An 18,096-nucleotide genomic window follows, 5' to 3' on the forward strand; every position below is an offset into this window, starting at 1 on the left:
CAAACCAGGCCAAGGGGTGAGGTACATTGCCGTTCATCCTGCCAAGCACCAACTGCAAGAAAAAGAAAAGGCAAAGAGCCTCTTCAATGATGATTCCGTAGAATAAATATTCGCAGTTTCATTCACCCTGGAGTTTCTGCGTGAGGTAGAGAAGGGATGGGAGGGTATTCAGAGACTGGAAAGAGACTTAGAGAAAGAGATGCAATATACTGCTGATAAAAGACGGAGATTTCAAAACACAGAGGAAAAATGAGAATTACAAATGGAAAGACAGGGAAAGAAACTAGAAGAACTTTAAGAGACCTAGAAGGGTGGGGAAAGGAAGGTGGGAGGGGCAGGGTTTGGGGGGTGGAGAAGGGTGCTCAGAAAAGCACAGAGTAAGCAACAGAGAGATGCAGAGAGGAAAAGCCAGACAGTCCATCTTTTCCCAAATCCCAAAGCTGCTCATTGCCTCCCAATAAATCACTCTACCACAAAGCCCATACAATGGACTGTCCTTTGCATTCAGTAACAAGCAGCATTTAACGAAGCATCGCCCAGCTGCAACTTTAGAGACTTAAAGGTCTGAATTAAAAATGAACAAATTGGTTCAGCAGCAGAAGACAACTAGTGATGACTTCCCCCCAATGCCTGACTTGGTTATGAAAAGGTTTGGCATTTTGGAGTTAAGCATAAAACAGTCTGGCATTTCTCCTTTTGACATTCCAAGAGGGGGTGTGGTTGACCCCAGGTCCATTCATTTCCAAGGTTGTAGATCTCTCAGCTAAGACTAGCCCCATCTGTTCTGGAGTCAACCAGCTGTGTACTTCAAAATAACGTATTTATTGCACTAATCATCCTAATAACTCTTACAAGAAGAGAGCCAATATCATACAAATCAGGATGCTCTCTGTTCTGTTAAACGTGTCAGTTTGTTTAAAAACCAAAACCCACACGCCAAAAAAAAAAAAAAAAAACCAAAAAACTCTACTATGCTCCTCAGTTTCCCTCAGCAGGATCACTCACTCCTCCTGTGTACCTTTCAGCAATGGCAAATGAAGGTTAACAGCGCTTCTAACTTTTCCTTTCCCTGATGCGTTAAAATGAACCCGAGTGTCCCTAATGATCCCTTCTCCGAACCGTTATTTGTGACTGGTGATTGTGCCTCAGGAAACAGCAGCTCATTATGGTACCACTGTCAGTGGCAAGGAGCCTATTGCAATGTAATTTAAAACACTCACACAAGCACAAATCTGTCGGCTCCACTTCCAAACAATCCTGAAATCCTGCAGTCGGGAGAAGAAAAACACTTAAAAAAAAAAATGTTGCTTCTAGCAGCCTAAGAGAACCTTCCCCAGACACGTGAAACGTTTGTGACTGGCATAGTGCACCATTAAAGGACACTGTCACCTCAAATCAGCAGAAAAGGCGAGACAAACGACATGGACACACGCACAAAATAACGCCCCACAAAACTTAACCTACTCAGAAGCCCGCTCGTCTTAAAAATGAATAGTGTGTGCTCGCCCAAGTGGCACAGAAATGTTCCAAAGTAGTGCGACCACATTAAATCACTGTCTCCATTTCTCCCCACGCATCACCCCTTCCCACTCAAATCTCAGCACTCGGGCCGTATGTGACAGGACTGCAGTCTCCCACCTCTGCCTTCCCCTGATTTTCCAAGAGCACTTCCCAACATCCACCCCAGCCCAGCCCCCTCTCCCAGCCTCCGAAAAGGTTGAGGGGAGTTGCGACTAGGGAACTGGCAGGCATCGGTCCTCTGGTGGGGGAAGGTTGCTGGAGTTGTTCTTTGCAGTGACCCAAATTGTACAGAGCTTTTCGCTTAGCAGCGCTTTGCGAGCACCTCCCCAATCCTCCCGCCCCCATCTTCCCAAAAGAAAGCCTTGAGAACTAAGCGGGAGGAATAACTTGGTAGAACCTATTGAATAAATCACTTCAACTCACCTGGTTTGGGATTTTTCTCCCCACCCCAGGCATAAACAGAAAGGATGTGCGAATGAGTCACGCACGCAAGGGAAGGTGTTGCGGAGTCCTAAGTCCAAGGGCTGGAGTCAGCCCCTGCCCTGGTGCTTGCTGCTACTCTTAGCTCAGCTGGAGCGAGCGGCAATAGCAAGCCTAGCAGCAGCAGGGGGGAGGATAGACCGTAGCACAATGAATGCAGTGGGGTTTTTGCAATGACATCATCCCTCTGTCCAAAAGGCCCCAATAGCCATGCTCAGAAGCGGAGGGTTCTGGGAATTGTAGTCTCCTCACGGACTGGCGGGACACAGAGGCTATCGCCGGAACTACAAAGCCCAAAATGCGCCAAGGTCAGACGCGCCCAGAGCGGGCCAAGGGAGTAAAGGGGACTCGGCCGCCATGTTAGGAGCGCGGGGAAGGTTCCGCCGCGCCGGCTGAGGTTTTAGGGAACGCGGGAGCCGAGAGGTGGTGCAGAGGGGACGGTGAGGAGGAGGACAAGCGGGCCGAAGAGCCTGGGGTTCCGAACCTGGGTACCGGGGTGGGAGGGGCTGGAAGCGGTACCTGGGGACTGAGTCGGACGAGCCCGGCTAGTGGCGGCATCAGAGGCCGAGTGGGCCTCGGCCTCAGGGTCCTGCAGGTATTGGTCCCTGTCACTTGCACCGTTTATAATTAAGGGATTGAGGGAGTTTGTCTCCTGGTCTCAGAGCACCGTAAACAGGATAGTCGGGGCGGTTGTGTTTTTTGGTAGATGCGGGGACCCGGCGTGGCCACTCTCACCTTTGGTCGGAGAAGATTCCACCTACAGAATTGGGCTGCCCTTCCCAAATTTATTTTTTATCTTGTCATTCATTCTCCAGCCAGCCTTAATCCTTCCCAAGGTGTTGCACCTTCACTGGTTTTTCATACAGAGATGATTTGGAAAAGGTTCCAAAGAAATCGATGTTGGAAGATAGCTGAGCTGGAAAAAGGACGATGCTTTGGGCCTGCAGTAAAGAAGTGACAGGGACTGAATCCTACGGAAGTAAATAAACTTGGTTTAAAACATCTTCATACGTGCCCGCGAAGGCAGGGAGATGTTGTAAGGGAATACCTGTTTAAGGCTGGCGTTTGGTTCCGGAGTGTAGCGGCATTTGAAGAAACTTAGGGTGTATGCTTAAAAATACTGCGAAGACTGGATCTTCGGTAGCATGGATCGCTATTTTAAAAATACATTTAGTGTTTAATTTGTAGAACTCCATATATACGACTACTTTAGGAACTGATTTTCTTTTAAACTAAGTAACTGAGATCAAGTAATTTTGCCCAGTGTCTCAAATGAACTGTGATTTTTTTTCCAGTTACTAAAACAATGCTGTGTGTTTTTTTTTCAGAGTCTATCTACACTATGAAAAGATGGGAAATTTCTTCCTGAAAGTGTCTGAAGGGCTAAAAATGCTGATATATTTGTGCTGTTAAACGTTTCATTTTGCATGTTATTGTGAAAACAAAAGTAACGAATTACTGGGTCGGTAGAGCTATGCACTTCACCTGTTAGGAGTTAAAATTATTGCTGATAAATGGATTATATCAAAGAAAGGCTAGGCAGAGTGATTACAAAAGACAAAAACATGGTAGAAACATCACCCAGATGTATGCAGATGACAATTACAAAAAGAGTTTTATGAAGAATGATCTTATATATGTCATGCTGCAGATAAATCAGATGAGTAGGTTTGTTTCTTTTCTTTTCTTTTTTTTTTTTTTTTTTTTTTGCTTTTTAGGGCCACACCCACAGCACATGTCAGTTCTCAGGCTAGGGGTTTAGAGCTGTAGCTGCTGGCCTACATCACCTCTGGGACATAAACTGCAGTTCACGGCAACACCCGATAACTGACTTACTGAGCAAGGCCAGGGATTGAACCCGCATCCTCATGGTTACTAGTCGGATTTGTTTCTGCTGTGCCACGACAGGAACTCCAGGTCTGTTTTTTGTTTGTTTTTTGCTTTTTAGGGCCATACCCGTGGCATATGGAGGTTCCCAGGCTAGGGGTCGAATCAGAGCTACACCTGCCAGCCTACACCACAGCCATTCCAGATCCCAGCCAAGTCTGCAACATACACCATAGCTCAAGGCAACGCTGGATCCTTAACCCACTTAGCGAGAAGTCCAGGGATCAAACCCGCAACCTCATGGTTCCTAGTCGGATTTGTTTCCAGTGTGCCACGATGGGAACTCCTGTTTCATTTTTAAACAAAGGTAATATGTATTAGTCTCACTTGTCCATGAATACAATAATGAGAAAGGCTCATGAAATTATTTGTTATCCAGAAATAACCTTTGCAAGTAATGTTGGTAAGTATAGGAAAAGGAAAAAATCTTTACCATTTTCTTTCTCATCTTCAGTATAACTGTGGTATTTTAAGCTTAATAGAGATAAACTGAACAGATTTACATTTAGACTTAGTTTCACATTCTTACAGATTATTTTTAGGGCTTGGTGAATCAGGAGTGTTTTTATGTCTTAGACAAACTTTATTTTGTAAGATACTTCTTTATATAAGCAATAACCTCAATTTGAGTTACTGTGGAAGACAAATTTGTGAAGGAAATGGAACCCAGCAGATTTCTCAGAAATAGTATATGTGAGAAACGCGACTTGTATAATGCAGTGATTTCTTTAATTCGTCATATGTTTGGGTAATTAGAAATTTTTCCAGCCTTATAGTCATTGAACATCTAACCATAAAGAAATGAGACAAATCTAGTTAATAGCCCTAAAAACAACCCCATGACTCTTAGGAAAAAAGAATCCTGGCACTCCATAGCAATTTTATTTACAACACTAGTATTCGAGAAGTTGGTGATGCCAGCTTCTGAAAGAATAACCTCAGTGTCCTGGAGAAAACTTGGATTAGGAAAAGTGAAATTAGAAATGCCTTCAGTAGATAAAGAAACCTACCTTCTTTCTACCTCTCAAAATTTGATTTGTATTATAAATAGCTTGTTAAAAGAGTATTGAGTTACTTCTGTTACAGCAAGGGTTTTTGCAACGGGGCTAAGTGTCTGGATTGCCTATAGAACTCTAGAAGTGTTTAGCTTATTGCCCACGCATCCTAGCTGAATTATTCTCCAGGGTTGTAACCAGCTGTTGTGTATTTTTAAAATACTGTAGGTGAGTGTACAGAGGTAGAGTAGAGCAGCCCTCCACATCCCGTATTTTTTGTGGTGTGTCACACAATAACAAAAGTTTTAGCAAATATTTTATTACTAATTGTACTCATAAATGTACTTTGAAGATGTATAGATGACCTAAGGATCAATTTATACATGGTAGTTCCTGGAGAAGATGGTAGCTTCCTGGAGATTTCTTAGAGTGAAGGTTTAGTCTAATACTAAGAAAGTCTGATCATAAGAGACACTTGGTCAGTAAGAGTGCAAAGCTGTGACAGTTATGGTAAAGTAACAGATATTTAAAAGAAACAAGTATCTGGACATGAGAATTTTCTGAAAATAATTTTGCTTTAGTAACTCCTTGCCCTAAACCCTGATTTTTAAAAACTTATTGATGTTATTGTAGTATTTGTGGTGTTTGGGTGCATGATATATAATAATATGAGTGTCCTTTTTTTAGCTCCAGATATTTTGACTCAGTTACTAAATTTGTGATCTTTATATTCAAAATTCTTAGCAGTCTTTCATCCATAACTGCTGAAGAATAAAAACATGAGAAAGAGAGCAACTATATAAAAATTTTAAAGCAGCCCCAAGAATCCAACCCTTAATGAATCCTCCTCCTTTAGAGGAGGAAGGTCCTCTTGGAAATGGTTATGTAAAGCTGACTTTAGTGTCTTAAACCATATTAGTGGCCTCTGGATTCCTGCTGTTTCAGTTTCAAATCTATATTAAATGGCTTGCTAGTTTTTTACAGAAATTAGTAACATTTTAAGCTTCAGTGGTAGTAGCAGCCTCTTGGTGAGGATTAAACAGAGTTATGCGAAGCATCTAGTAGAGGACCTTGGACCTTGGAACTTGTAAGTTTGTTGTGGATTTTTTTAAGTTTTTAAAAAGTTGTCTCGAGTACTTAGGACATAAAGACAGGGATTACCTCAGATGAACTCTTAGTGAGTTATTGGTAAGTCATACTTCAATGACCGAATTCTTAGTAGAATACATTTCCAGTTTTTTCCTCTGATAAAGTGATACAGGGCAGCAGGGGTTTTTTTTAACCCATACCACATAAGGAATGTAAAATTCCTGTTACTGAGATCATCTTAGGGCCTGGGGTGGCTGAAGTGGAAAAAATTACATAACAATAAAATTTTGCTTGTGTACCTGTGTAGTTCAAAAAAGGCCCACAATTGATTATGAAAATTAGACCCTGTCTCCCTTCATTAAGAATCACTATAAATTCTCCAAAAGATGATATTTAGAGTTCCCGTTATGGCTTAGCAAGTTAAGGACCCGTTGTCTCTGTGAGGTTGTCGGTTGCTTCATAACCTCATTCACTTGGGTAAGGATCTAGCATTGCCACAAGCTACAACTTAGATCACAGATTCAGCTATGTCACAAGCCCCAGCTGCAGCTCTGATTTGACCCCTAGCCTAGGAACTTCCATATGCCACAGGTGTGGCGGTAAAAAGAATAAATAAATAAGATGATATTCTAAATCATAAAAAAAATGTTAGAATTGTTTCATGCCTCAAAAAGTTCTAAAATAATGCTTTTATATTTCAGGCTATTCAATGCAAGAGAACTATTAGTTATCTGCCTTTCTGTATCTCTTCCCAGATCAAATCAATTTTCTTAACATTCTCAGAAATGAAAGGTGATGTAAACCCAGCAGTTAAAGTAAAAATTATTTTAACCTGATCACAGAATTGAGTTAAGATAACCAAACTTAAGGGAGAAAATGAAGAACATTTTAACAAAAGTTCTCATTATATCGTAACCTTATGGGAGTTCCTGTTGTGGCTCAGCGGAAACAAATCTGACTAGCATCCATGAGGACGCAGGTTTGATCCCTGGCCTCACTTAGTGGGTTAAGGATCCAGTGTTGCGGTGAGTTGCAGTGAGCTGTGGTGTAGGTTGCAAACATGGCTTAGATCTGGCGTGGCTGTGGCTGTGGCGTAGGCCAGCAGCTACAGCTCCAATTAAACCCCTGAGCTGGGAACCTCCATATGCCTTGGTTGTGGCCCTAAAAAGACAAAAAAACCAACATGTATATGTATTATAACCTTATATTGAGTTAAGTTCTGCTATGGTGTATATTTCTGGAGGGTTTTTTGTTTTGTTTTGGCCCTTGCCTGGGACATGTGGAAGTTCCTGGGCTAGGGATCTCAGCAGTGACATCCTGGAGTCCTTACCCTGCTGTGCCACAGGGAAACTCCTATAGTATGTATTTCTAAAGTGGACACAGATGAGCATGCCAAACAATCAGCAGTTGGAGTTTCTCCAGAGAATACCTTTAACTCATTCTGAAAACTATAATATTTCATATTTTGAACAGTTTACTTTGTGTTAACGATATTCAGAAAACTAATACTTGTTTTCTAATCTTGTTTTAGTTGACCCACTGTTGTGTTTGTAAGAAGTTGACATAATTTTAGCTCCTGGATTTAGTTGCTGCAAAAGGTAAATGCAGTAAATATCCCAAGGTCAAGATGTAAAATCGAAATGTCAGTAGCTAATGATTAATCAGAAAAGTGAGCCCTCCTACAGTTTTTCTCAGTTTTTAATGGGTTTGGATAAAGCGGCACTGGAAATCATTTCAAGAACAAGTATATAAATTTAGTCCAATATAAATATGTTCGTGAATATAGCCACTCATGGAAACTACAGAGATACACAATTGTAAGCAGTTATGTAAGTAGGTACTATTCGTAATTAATATGATATGGACTCTGATGATGCCCTATGTTTTTGAACTTGCTGTAAAGGTGAATCCTCAGTTCTGTCTTAAACACTTTAGGAAATGCTCATCAGTCACCCTCCTCACCCTTAACTCACGATTTGATGAATTTGGCACATAAGTGGTTACAAATGGAATAGCCTAGGGACTTGTTTTGAGCAACTCCACCACCAGAAGGTAAAACTCAGGAACCATAATCCTTGACATAACCTAACCTATTTTTTTCTTCACTTTGAGCCAAAGAAAAACTCAGCTTTACTCCTTCTTTACCCTGCATTACCAGACTTAACCATTAATGTTGTATTACATTGGATCTTTCATAGTTTCTTAGCAATTGTCCCCAAAGTTTATTTTTTTGGCTTTGCCCACAGCATACAGAAGTTCATGGGCCAGGGACTGAACCCACGCCACAGCTGCAGCCAGTGCCACATCAGTGACAACACAGGATCTTTTCCCAGCTAGGCCACCAGGGAACTGCAATAAAAACTTATTTTAAGTTTTAAACATGCTAAAATAAAGCAGTTGCTTAAAGGGTAACATACAAAAGTATATCTTAGCTATGGGCATGGCCCCAAAAAAAAGGTTTGGCTCTGAAAGAGGTGAGAAATAATAGTTTACAGAGGGCATGTGGCATCGAAAAAATTTTATATTTAAATCTTCTCCTTCCAGATCAAAGTCAGGTTCTACTTCAGGACATTCTTATCATTTCCCAGAGGAATTAGGACTTAAAATTTTACTTTGGCTTGAAGTCAAGTCAGGGGAAGATATGGAAGATTTCTGAAGTACTTTTGTGGTTTTTTTCTCCATGACACTCAGTGCTTTTCATTTGATTTATTTTTTCCTTCCCAGTTTTCAATTCTTTGTAAATCTTTCATTTAACCAAATTTGTACTCTTAAGAATAGTGGTTTTTGGAGTTCCTGTCGTGGCGCAGTGGTTAACGAATCCGACTAGGAACCATGAGGTTGCGGGTTCGGTCCCTGCCCTTGCTCAGTGGGTTAACGATCCGGCGTTGCCGTGAGCTGTGGTGTAGGTTGCAGACGCGGCTCGGATCCCGCGTTGCTGTGGCTCTGGTGTAGGCCAGGAGCTACAGCTCCGATTCAACCCCTAGCCTTGGAACCTCCATATGCCGAGGGAGCGGCCCAAGAAATAGCAACAACAACAACAACAACAAAGACAAAAGACAAAAAAAAAAAAAAAAAAAAAAAGTTTAAAGAATAGTGGTTTTTATGACGATTCCCAAAAACACAGCAATGACCCCTTTCTTGAAAAATGACTTGTTCTAAAAGATAATGTCTGCCCTTGGTACCTGTATCATTAATACTTTCTAGCCAGATTGACTGGGATCCTTACAGGCACTTTCAGAGAAAATAGTTGATGCTCATTTGAACCAGGAGTTTGGGCTTGAACAGGACTTGTCTGTTTCTTATCCAGCTATGATTTTATCAGTATTCTTTACCTAGAGGAGGAGAAATCTGAGATGGGCCAATTCTTTAGATTACTTAAGTGAGGAGGGTTTGATTGTGGAAATGCAGAGAAAAGCACATAACACCTTAGGGCAACCAAGCCCTCCACAAAAAAATAGAAAATCCAATTTTGACAGTATGAACTAAATTTTCCACTACCTGAATTTGCATTCCAGTAATGTAAATGATCTGCTCTTTCCCTTTGGGAGTTTAATTGGCAGGATAAATGGAAAGATGTCAGCAAAAGAAAGAATCTAAGGCAGATGAGATTTGGTATAATCAAAAAATATATCAAAGGAAGTTGAATCTTGGCACAGTAATTTAGTATGTCCAAATGTGATTTCGTTGCTTTTCATGAGTCATGCACCAGAAGGAATAACCTGAGTAATTTTCAAGAAAAGACACACTTGTGGCTACCAGTGAATTGTCCTCTGCTCTAAGTTACATCTTGGATTGCAGTATATAGTGCAAGGCTGTGTACATTCAGCCTGATGCCCCAATTTAGGCCGACACTTGTCTAGGCTGACAACCTATTTCTAGCAAATAAAAGACTATCCCACAATCTCCCACTTTGACCACTTAGAAGGAAAGAAAGAACAGTGTTAACAGAAGTAATTGTTTATTGTCATGGACCAAAGTTATACCCAATTCAGAAAGTTATTTGACACCCTTGTTTACTGCTGAGTTAATTATTTAAGGTAGTTACTCATTTAATTGTTAATTATTAATACCTGCTGAATGATCTGGTAAAGATACAAACTTCATATAGTCTGGTCATTTGTGTACCTGAGACCATTCTGCTTTTCAGTAATCTAAGTAGAAACTCAGAAGTTGTGTGTGACCCATTGTAGCTTGAAACAACCCTAGATTTCTAGAATATATCTTGATACTGTGTAGAGTTCACTTAAAATACATTTAGCAATTCAGATAACAGAAAGGTAATTCTCCCAAGAGCGCTAGCAGGAACATGCTGTTAAAATATTTTTGTGCTAGTTGAGGTCAGAGTAGACCTACAGCCTATCTGTCATATTGTATTTGTTTATATTGTGCATTATGATAGTTAAATCCACATAGGATCATCTCTGTAGGACACTGAGCATTTGTTTAGTTGTTGAGAGCATGGGCTTTAGCAACAGACCTGGGTCTGAATCGCAACACTTAATGTGACCTTTGGCATAACCATCAGTTTGAGATTTTGAATTCTATAGAAAATAATATTTGACAGCTTTATTCAGTTTTCCTGAGAATTAAGGAAGTAATTTGAAACTTAATAAAACACTCAAAAGGTGGTATAGTGTAGAGTTTAGAGGATGGTCTCCAAGCCAGTCAGCCTGGGTTGAAATCACACTTAAATTATGCAAAGTATGACTGTGCTTTGATGTTCTAAGTTAATGACCCATCAGTTTTTAACTGTTTGCTACATACCTAGTTTAGTAAATGGTACTTTATATACTGTATAAATATTTTGTGTGTAACCTATATGTGATTTTTTCTTTGCAGCTGTATCCACAGCCTATGGAAGTTCACAGGCTAGGGGTTGAATCAGAGCTGCAGCTGCTGGCCTATACCACAGCCACAGTAGCACTGGATTCTTAAGCCATTGAGCAAGACCAGGGATTGAACCTGTATCTTCATAGGTACTATGTAGGGTTCCTAACCCACTGAACCACAACAGAAACTCCTATATGTGATATATGTACCATGATTTACAATTAATTGTGGGACCCCATGGAAGAAGGTAAAGAAAATTTGTCTAAAATAAAACCATTTTCAGAGTTTGTAAATACCTAATGTTAGTTCAGGCTTTATGGCCCACTTTAAGAATATTAGGTCTCTAAAAAATTCCAGAGGCATAGCTTGAATTAACCTTGTAGTCAGGCCTGGGTTCTAGATTCCTGGTCAAATATATTGGTAAGGTGTCAGCTTAGGCAGTTTAACTTTTTGAATCTGTTCCTTTAAAAATTCGGTAACACAGAACGCCAAATACATAGCTTTCTGTAATGTTAGTTGTATAGTGTAGTCTACAGGCTTCCAGCATCAGAATCTCCTGGGACACATGCAAAAAATGCAAATTCTAGTGTCCCAACCTAGATATGCTGCTTAAAAAATCTGTGGGTGAGATCTGGGGATCTGTAGGCTTAATAAACCAGATGATTCCGGAGTTCCCGTCGTGGCGCAGTGGTTAACGAATCCAACTAGGAACCGTGAGGTTGCGGGTTCGGTCCCTACCCTTGCTCAGTGGGTTAAGGATCCGGCGTTGCCGTGAGCTGTGGTGTAGGTTGCAGACGCGGCTTGGATCCCACGTTGCTGTGGCTCTGGCGTAGGCCAGTGGCTATATCTCCTATTGGACCCCTAGCCTGGGAACCTCCATATGCCACGGGAGCGGCCCAAAGAAATAGCAAAAAGACAAAAAAAAAATAATAAAAATTAAAAAAAAAATAAGCTAGATGATTCCTCTTCACTTAGTTTTACTTGAAACATCAAGGTAAAATAACTTTTACCAAAGTCAGGCCTCTATAAATAGACTCCCTCGCGTTTTAGTGTTCCTAATTCACTCTTTACACTGTACTCAGTACTTGCTGCAGTTCTAAGACACCGATGACCAAACTTTGTAGATGTTTCTTTGTACATATATTCAATGAAAAATATAATCCAACCACATCAACAAGTATTGCTTAATTCAGGTGTATAAGAAAGTTTATTTTAGGAAAGTGAACAAACTATATGACCCATCTCTTCATCTAAATTGTTAAATTAAGGAGTTCCAGTTGTGGCGCGGTGGTTAACGAACCCGACTAGGAACCATGAGGTTGCGGATTCGATCCCTGGCCTTGCTCAGTGGGTTACAGATCCAGCATTGCCATGAGCTGTGGCATAGGTCACGGACGTGGCTCAGATCCCGAGTTGCTGTAGCTCTGGCATAGACCGGTGGCTACAGCTCCGATTAGACTCCTAGCCTGGGAGCCTCCATATGCCTCAGGTGCAGCCCTAGAAAAGACCAAAAATAAATAAATAAATTGTTAGATTAAAATTTTTTTAATGAAAAGAAGCCCTACAGTGCTCTATTACAGACATCCAAAGTATCACTGTTTGGGGATGGGGGAAAGTTTCAACCAGGTCTAAATCCATTTCTTTGATTCTGTGCATACGATTGAGTAGTTACTCAGTAAAGGTCTGTTGAGGTGTAAAGACGACTTTGAGAAGTTCTCGTTGTAGCTCAGCAGAAGCGAGTCTGACTAGTAACCATGAGGATGTGGATTCAGTCTCTGCTCTTGCTCAGTGGGTTGGGGATCCTGTGTTACCTTGAGCTCTGGTGTGGGTCGCAGACACAGTTTGGATCTGGCATGACTGTGGCATAGGCTAGCAACTGTAGCCTCAATTAGACCCCTAGCCTGGGAACTTCCATGTGCCACGGGTGCAGCCCTAAAAAGCAAAAAAAAAAAAAAAAGATGATTCTGCCGTTCCCATTGTGGTGCAGCAGAAATGAATCCTACTAGGAACCATGAGGTTGTGAGTTCGATCCCTGACCTTGCTCAGGGGGTTAAGGGTCTAGTGTTGCCATGAGCTGTGGCGTAGCTTGCCAACATGGCTCAGATCCTACATTGCTGTGGCTGTGGCATAGGCTCACAGCTGTAGCTCCGATTTGACCCTTAGTCTGGAAATCTCCATAGGCTGCAAGTGCAGCCCTAAAAAGAAAAGGAAAAAAAAAAAAAAAAAGCAAAAGATGACTTTGACCCTCTAGACCATTAAACTCAACCTTTTTAGTGTAGTGGCGTCAATCTGGTGAGGTCACTGGATCACTTTTCAGAAAAAGATGTTTTTGGAAAGCTTAAAGTACAGTACATTGAATTACAAAGAGAGACTAATTTTGAAATAATTATCAGAGTTTTTAAACTTAATATGTTTTATTGACTCATTAACAAGATCTAAGAGTGGCTGTGATTACTACTGTAATTTCAGCATAGTGAACATAAGTCATTTCAGGTTATCTGCAACAGTCGTAATAGGGAAAGAGCAGAATTCGGCTATGATAGTCACATTTACTGTGGGTAGTTCTGTGATCTGTTGCCTGCATTCAAGTTTTTTTAGAAATTATTGAAAATAGAGAGGTAATTCTTCCCCTATCGAAGTTCATGGACCCCAGATTTCTGTTTATAAACCCCTGATTAAGAACCCTGGCTAACCGTTTAATGATAGAAACTTTCTTTTCCACGGTTGTATGCAATGCCTGATAAAGTGTTTTGTTTTTTTTGGAGTTCCTGTCTTGGTGGAGCAGAAACAAATCCAACTAGGAACCATGAGGTTGCAGGTTCCATCTTTGGCCTTGCTCAGTGGGTTAAGGATCCAGTGTTGCCATGAGCTGTGGTGTCGGTCGCAGATGCAGCTTGGATTTGGTGTTGCTATGGCTGTGGTATAGGCCAACAGCTGTAGCTCCGATTGGACCCCTAGCCTCGGAACCTCCATATACCGAGGGTGCAGCCCTAAGAAGCAAAAAAAAAAAAGTTTTTTTTTTTTTGCTGCACCCCTGCCATGCAAAAGTTCCTGGACCAGGGGTACAACCTGAGCCACAGCAGTGACAATGCCAAACCTTAACTCCTAGGCCACCAGGGAATTCCTAAATCTTTTTTCTTTTTCTTTTTTTTTTTTTTTTTTTTTTTGCTTTTTGCTTTTTAGGGACGTACCTGTGGCATATGGAAATACCCATGCTAGGGGTCGAATAGGAGCTACAGCCATTGGCCTACACTACAGCTCATGGCAACACTGGATCCCCAACTCACCGAGTGAGGCCAGGGATTGAACCCTCATCCTCATGGATATTAGTGGGATTTGTTTCCTCTGCACCACAATGGTAACTACCTAAATCACGTTTTTAAAAGTCTCTTGAAAATAATTATTTTTAAAACTTTAAATATATATAAGCTACAATTTATGCTGCAGTATTCTCTGCTTTGGTCACTGTTCTTGGTATCTTTTCTATTCTACCCTTTAAGAAAAACATTTCAAGGTTTCTGGGGTTTGTGTTGGTAGTTTACAGCTTAAAGGATTTTCTGATGCCCATTCTCTTAGCTACACCCATCAGTATCAGTGGGTATGTTTTCATATAGCTTGTTTAGACTAAGAAGATGTTCATGAAAGTGAAATGATTTTCAGGTGCTTTTGATTCATGTGAGGAGCACTAGAACAATATCTCAATTCATGATACAGATGCATATTTCAATTCTGATTCAAGCACTCAAGTTGGTCAATCCATAACTTGGAGAAGGTAAATAGAACTTCTTTTACATGTAAAGAAATTGGGTATCAGAGAAGTAAAACCTGGCTTTGCCTGTACTGAGATGAAACCATTTATAGGCTTTACCTGTGCTACATAGTGTGAGCATTCATTCACTTCACTACAGAAATAGGTTTAGATCACAGCATGCTGCCCCAGAGCCTGCTGGAAACATTCTATGATACACAGTATCCATATGGACCTTACTGCCATAAACTCTGAATTCTCAGTCACACCTGGTCCCAAGGATTTTCAGTAAGGGATTGTTGACCTATAGTTATTTTCTTTCCAGAATAGTCATTCAGGCAATTTGGTACTTAGAAGCATAAATATAGTGATGATATATTCTAAATATTACAGAACAATTCTGATTTCCAGAATTCCTTTTTAACTTGTAGTTTCTGTGCAAGCCACAGGACACGATTTTATATTTTGAAAGTTATGAATATACTTATTATTAGACCTACAATTCAAACCAGTGTGTAATTGTACACCATTAGAGAAAATTAGAAAACATTTTTTAAAATTTACGCTGTTCCCCAAAAGCCGATGACAATGTCTGGGAAACAACTTGATTCTACCTTCTAATTTTCCTTCCCTTTTATTAACAAAATCACAACATGACTAGGTCACAAACCAGTAAATTGCATTTGACAGCTGAATGTCACTGTTACCTGTAGGTAATGGTCTCTTCTGCCTGGCACATACACAGTAGGCATGTACCAATTATTTAATGGATAAATAAGTTAAATTATAACACTTTCATGGCTGGCTTAATCCTGTAAGTAATAATTGACTTATATTACCTCTTATCACCTGATTGTTTTCTCATGATTGTTTTTAGCTAGTGAAGTGGTTTCAGACATTGGAAAGAAGTAGAGTATTGTTTATGAAACCATAGATGGCCTGGATGGGAGACTGAATTGGAATCCTTGATTCCCAGTACAGAGAAGGCCCTTGATATTTAAGAATAAAAATAACAGCTGAGCTTTATGTCATGTGTTTAATGCCATGACCATAAAGCCATTACTGTAACGCCTACGTTTATTTTCTTAAGGAAGCCGCTGAACCGCCCTCAGAATGGCTTAGTTTTTAGTGACTATGGTTTTCCTTTGGGACCTCGATTCCAAGAAGACGCAGTTTTGTCAAAGGCTCTTTCATCCTGTTTCTTTAAAAAAAAGTACCCTGCAATAGGTAAAACATCTTTAGATAGAAAAAGTAGTCAGCCTACACCAAATCTTCCCCTACCTCCTTCCTCTTTCATTTCCCACTTGTGCTTGTGTACTACTAACTATATTGAGGGTACATGGCCACTAAGGTTTAAGGTTTTTTGAGAGCAGGGGCTGTATCATATTTACTTTCACTTTTCCTTCTGTGCTTAAAACAGGACTTCTACTTCTTCAGCAAATATTCGTTGAGTATCCACTAGGTGTCAGATATACTAGGTAGAGTCTGGGGATACCAAGATAACTAAACAGGGACACAGGGAGATGCCCTTTGGAATCTAACAGTCTTATGTGGGAGAGGGGAAAAATGGATCTGTAAGCCAAAAAAAGCTACAGTATAATACTACAGTGGATAGATGATTTCCCGGTTTAAAAATTCTAAAATCTCTGAAAATATCTCTCCACGAAATTTGATTGAGCAACTAAATTTCTACCACTAGAATATTATTCTTTATAAGACCAGCGTTGCATTTTGGTTGCCCCTAAAGGTTATTAATGGGCTATAAAATGATATTTTTCCCCCTCTTAAAACATTTTAATTTTTAAATTTACATAGTAAGATTCACTCTTTTTGATGTATAATTCTGAGTTTTCACAAATGCCAAATCATGTAATAACCATAATTGAGATATGGAACAGTTCTACCACCTCCCAAAATTCTCTTGTGCTGCCCCTTTTTATAATTTGTTGTGACAAAAAATAATTTTATTCTTCAAAAATTATTGTTTGAATGTTCCATGTATTCAAAAAAAAATATGTGGCGTTCCCGCTGTGGCACAGTGCATTCAGAATTCAACAGCAGGGAGTTCTCGTGGCACAGCAGAAACAAATCCTACTAGTATGCGTAAGAATGCTGATTTGATCCCTGGCCTCACTCTAGCATTGCCGTGAACTGTGGTGTAGGTCACAAATTCGGCTCGAATCCCACATTGCTGTGGCTGTGGTGTAGGTGGATTTGCCCCCTGGCCTGGGAACTTACATATACTGCAGGTGTGGCTCTAAAAAAAAAAAAAAAAAAATCAACTGCAGCATCTCTGTTGGCAGCAGAGGTGCAGGTTCAATCCCTGGTCCAGCACAGTGGGTTAAGTATCTGGCATTGCCAAAGATGTGTATGCAGCAACTGTGGCTAGGGTTCGATTTCTGGCCTGGGAACTTCCATATGCTGCAGTGTGGCCGTTTTATTTATTTATTTATTTTTTTTAAGGTATGTATTTGAGGACAGTACCTTTTCTATTAAGCCTCTTTAGAAACACAATTAGCCAAGGAGAGGCTGAATCACGACACCATTGTTAGTCATCCACACCTTAGTTTGTAGATCAAGCTGTTGAAAGGAGTTAGGACTCCAAAAAGGTAAAGGGTGTGTGTCTTATGTAGTGTGTGTCTTAGGTTAGAAAGAGGATAGGGGTCAGTGGGTGGAATTGGAGATTGGGGCCTGACAGTGGAACAGTGCATGGAAGGATATACATGCGTCATGTGTTTTGAGGAGTATAAGGGCCATGGGTTCCCAAAGATAGTGCACACCTAGTAAAGAGATGAGCCCTGATTAGGAATGCCCTTCATGGAATCTGGAGCTGCAGAACTGGGATGCTAGTACTGATTCTGCCAGTAACTTGTTCTCCGTCACATCCCCTTTCTGGGCCTCAATTTCACCATCTATAAAAAATAAGGTTCTTAAAAAGGTACAAGCTCCTAAGACTTACCCAGGAAGAAATAGAAGATATAAGCAGATCAATTACCAGTACTGAAATTGAATCAGCAATTTTTTTTTTTTTTTTAGGGCCGCACCAGTGGCATATGGAGGTTCCCAGGCTAGAGGTTGAATTGGAGCTGTAGCCGCTGGCCTGTGCCACAGCCACACAGATCCAAGCTGCATTTGTGACCTACACCACAGCTCATGGCAACTCAGGATCCTTAACCCACTGAGCCAGGGATGGAACTTGTGTACTTACGGTTACTGGTCGTATTCGTTTCCACTGAGCCATGACAGGATATCTGCATCAGTAATTTTTAAACTCCCAACAATCAAAAGTCCAGGACCAGAGAGCTTTACAGGCAAACTCTACCAAACATTTAGAGAAGAGTTAACACCTATCCTGAAACTTCCAAAAAACTGCAGAGGAAGGAACACTTCTGAACTCATTCTATGAGGCCACCATCACCCTGACACCGAACAAAGTTACCACAAAAAAAGAAAATTACAGGCCAGTCTCATTGATGAACACATGATCCCCTAAAATTTCATGTAGTTTGATGTCAGAAGCTGCAAAGTTAAGGCTAATCTGATTGT

General features: G+C 40.6%; 1 protein-coding gene and 1 long non-coding RNA gene across 2 annotated transcripts in view; one reads left to right on the top strand and one right to left on the bottom strand.

Moving 5' to 3' along the window:
* The window catches only part of RAB30 (RAB30, member RAS oncogene family), a 98,561-nt gene extending 96,409 nt beyond the window's left edge, over window positions 1-2,152 (bottom strand). The window contains exon 1 of the mRNA XM_021062576.1: window positions 1,945-2,152. The gene's annotated coding sequence lies outside the window, so the exon portion shown is untranslated. The remainder of the gene's footprint in view (window positions 1-1,944) is intronic.
* LOC110255408 lies at window positions 2,325-16,828 on the top strand. Its single transcript, XR_002335559.1, has 2 exons — window positions 2,325-2,596; window positions 3,330-16,828. It is a non-coding gene; the product is annotated as an uncharacterized LOC110255408 (long non-coding RNA).

The sequence above is a fragment of the Sus scrofa genome, chromosome 9, assembly GCF_000003025.6.
Source record: "Sus scrofa isolate TJ Tabasco breed Duroc chromosome 9, Sscrofa11.1, whole genome shotgun sequence".
Lineage (NCBI taxonomy): Eukaryota > Metazoa > Chordata > Mammalia > Artiodactyla > Suidae > Sus > Sus scrofa.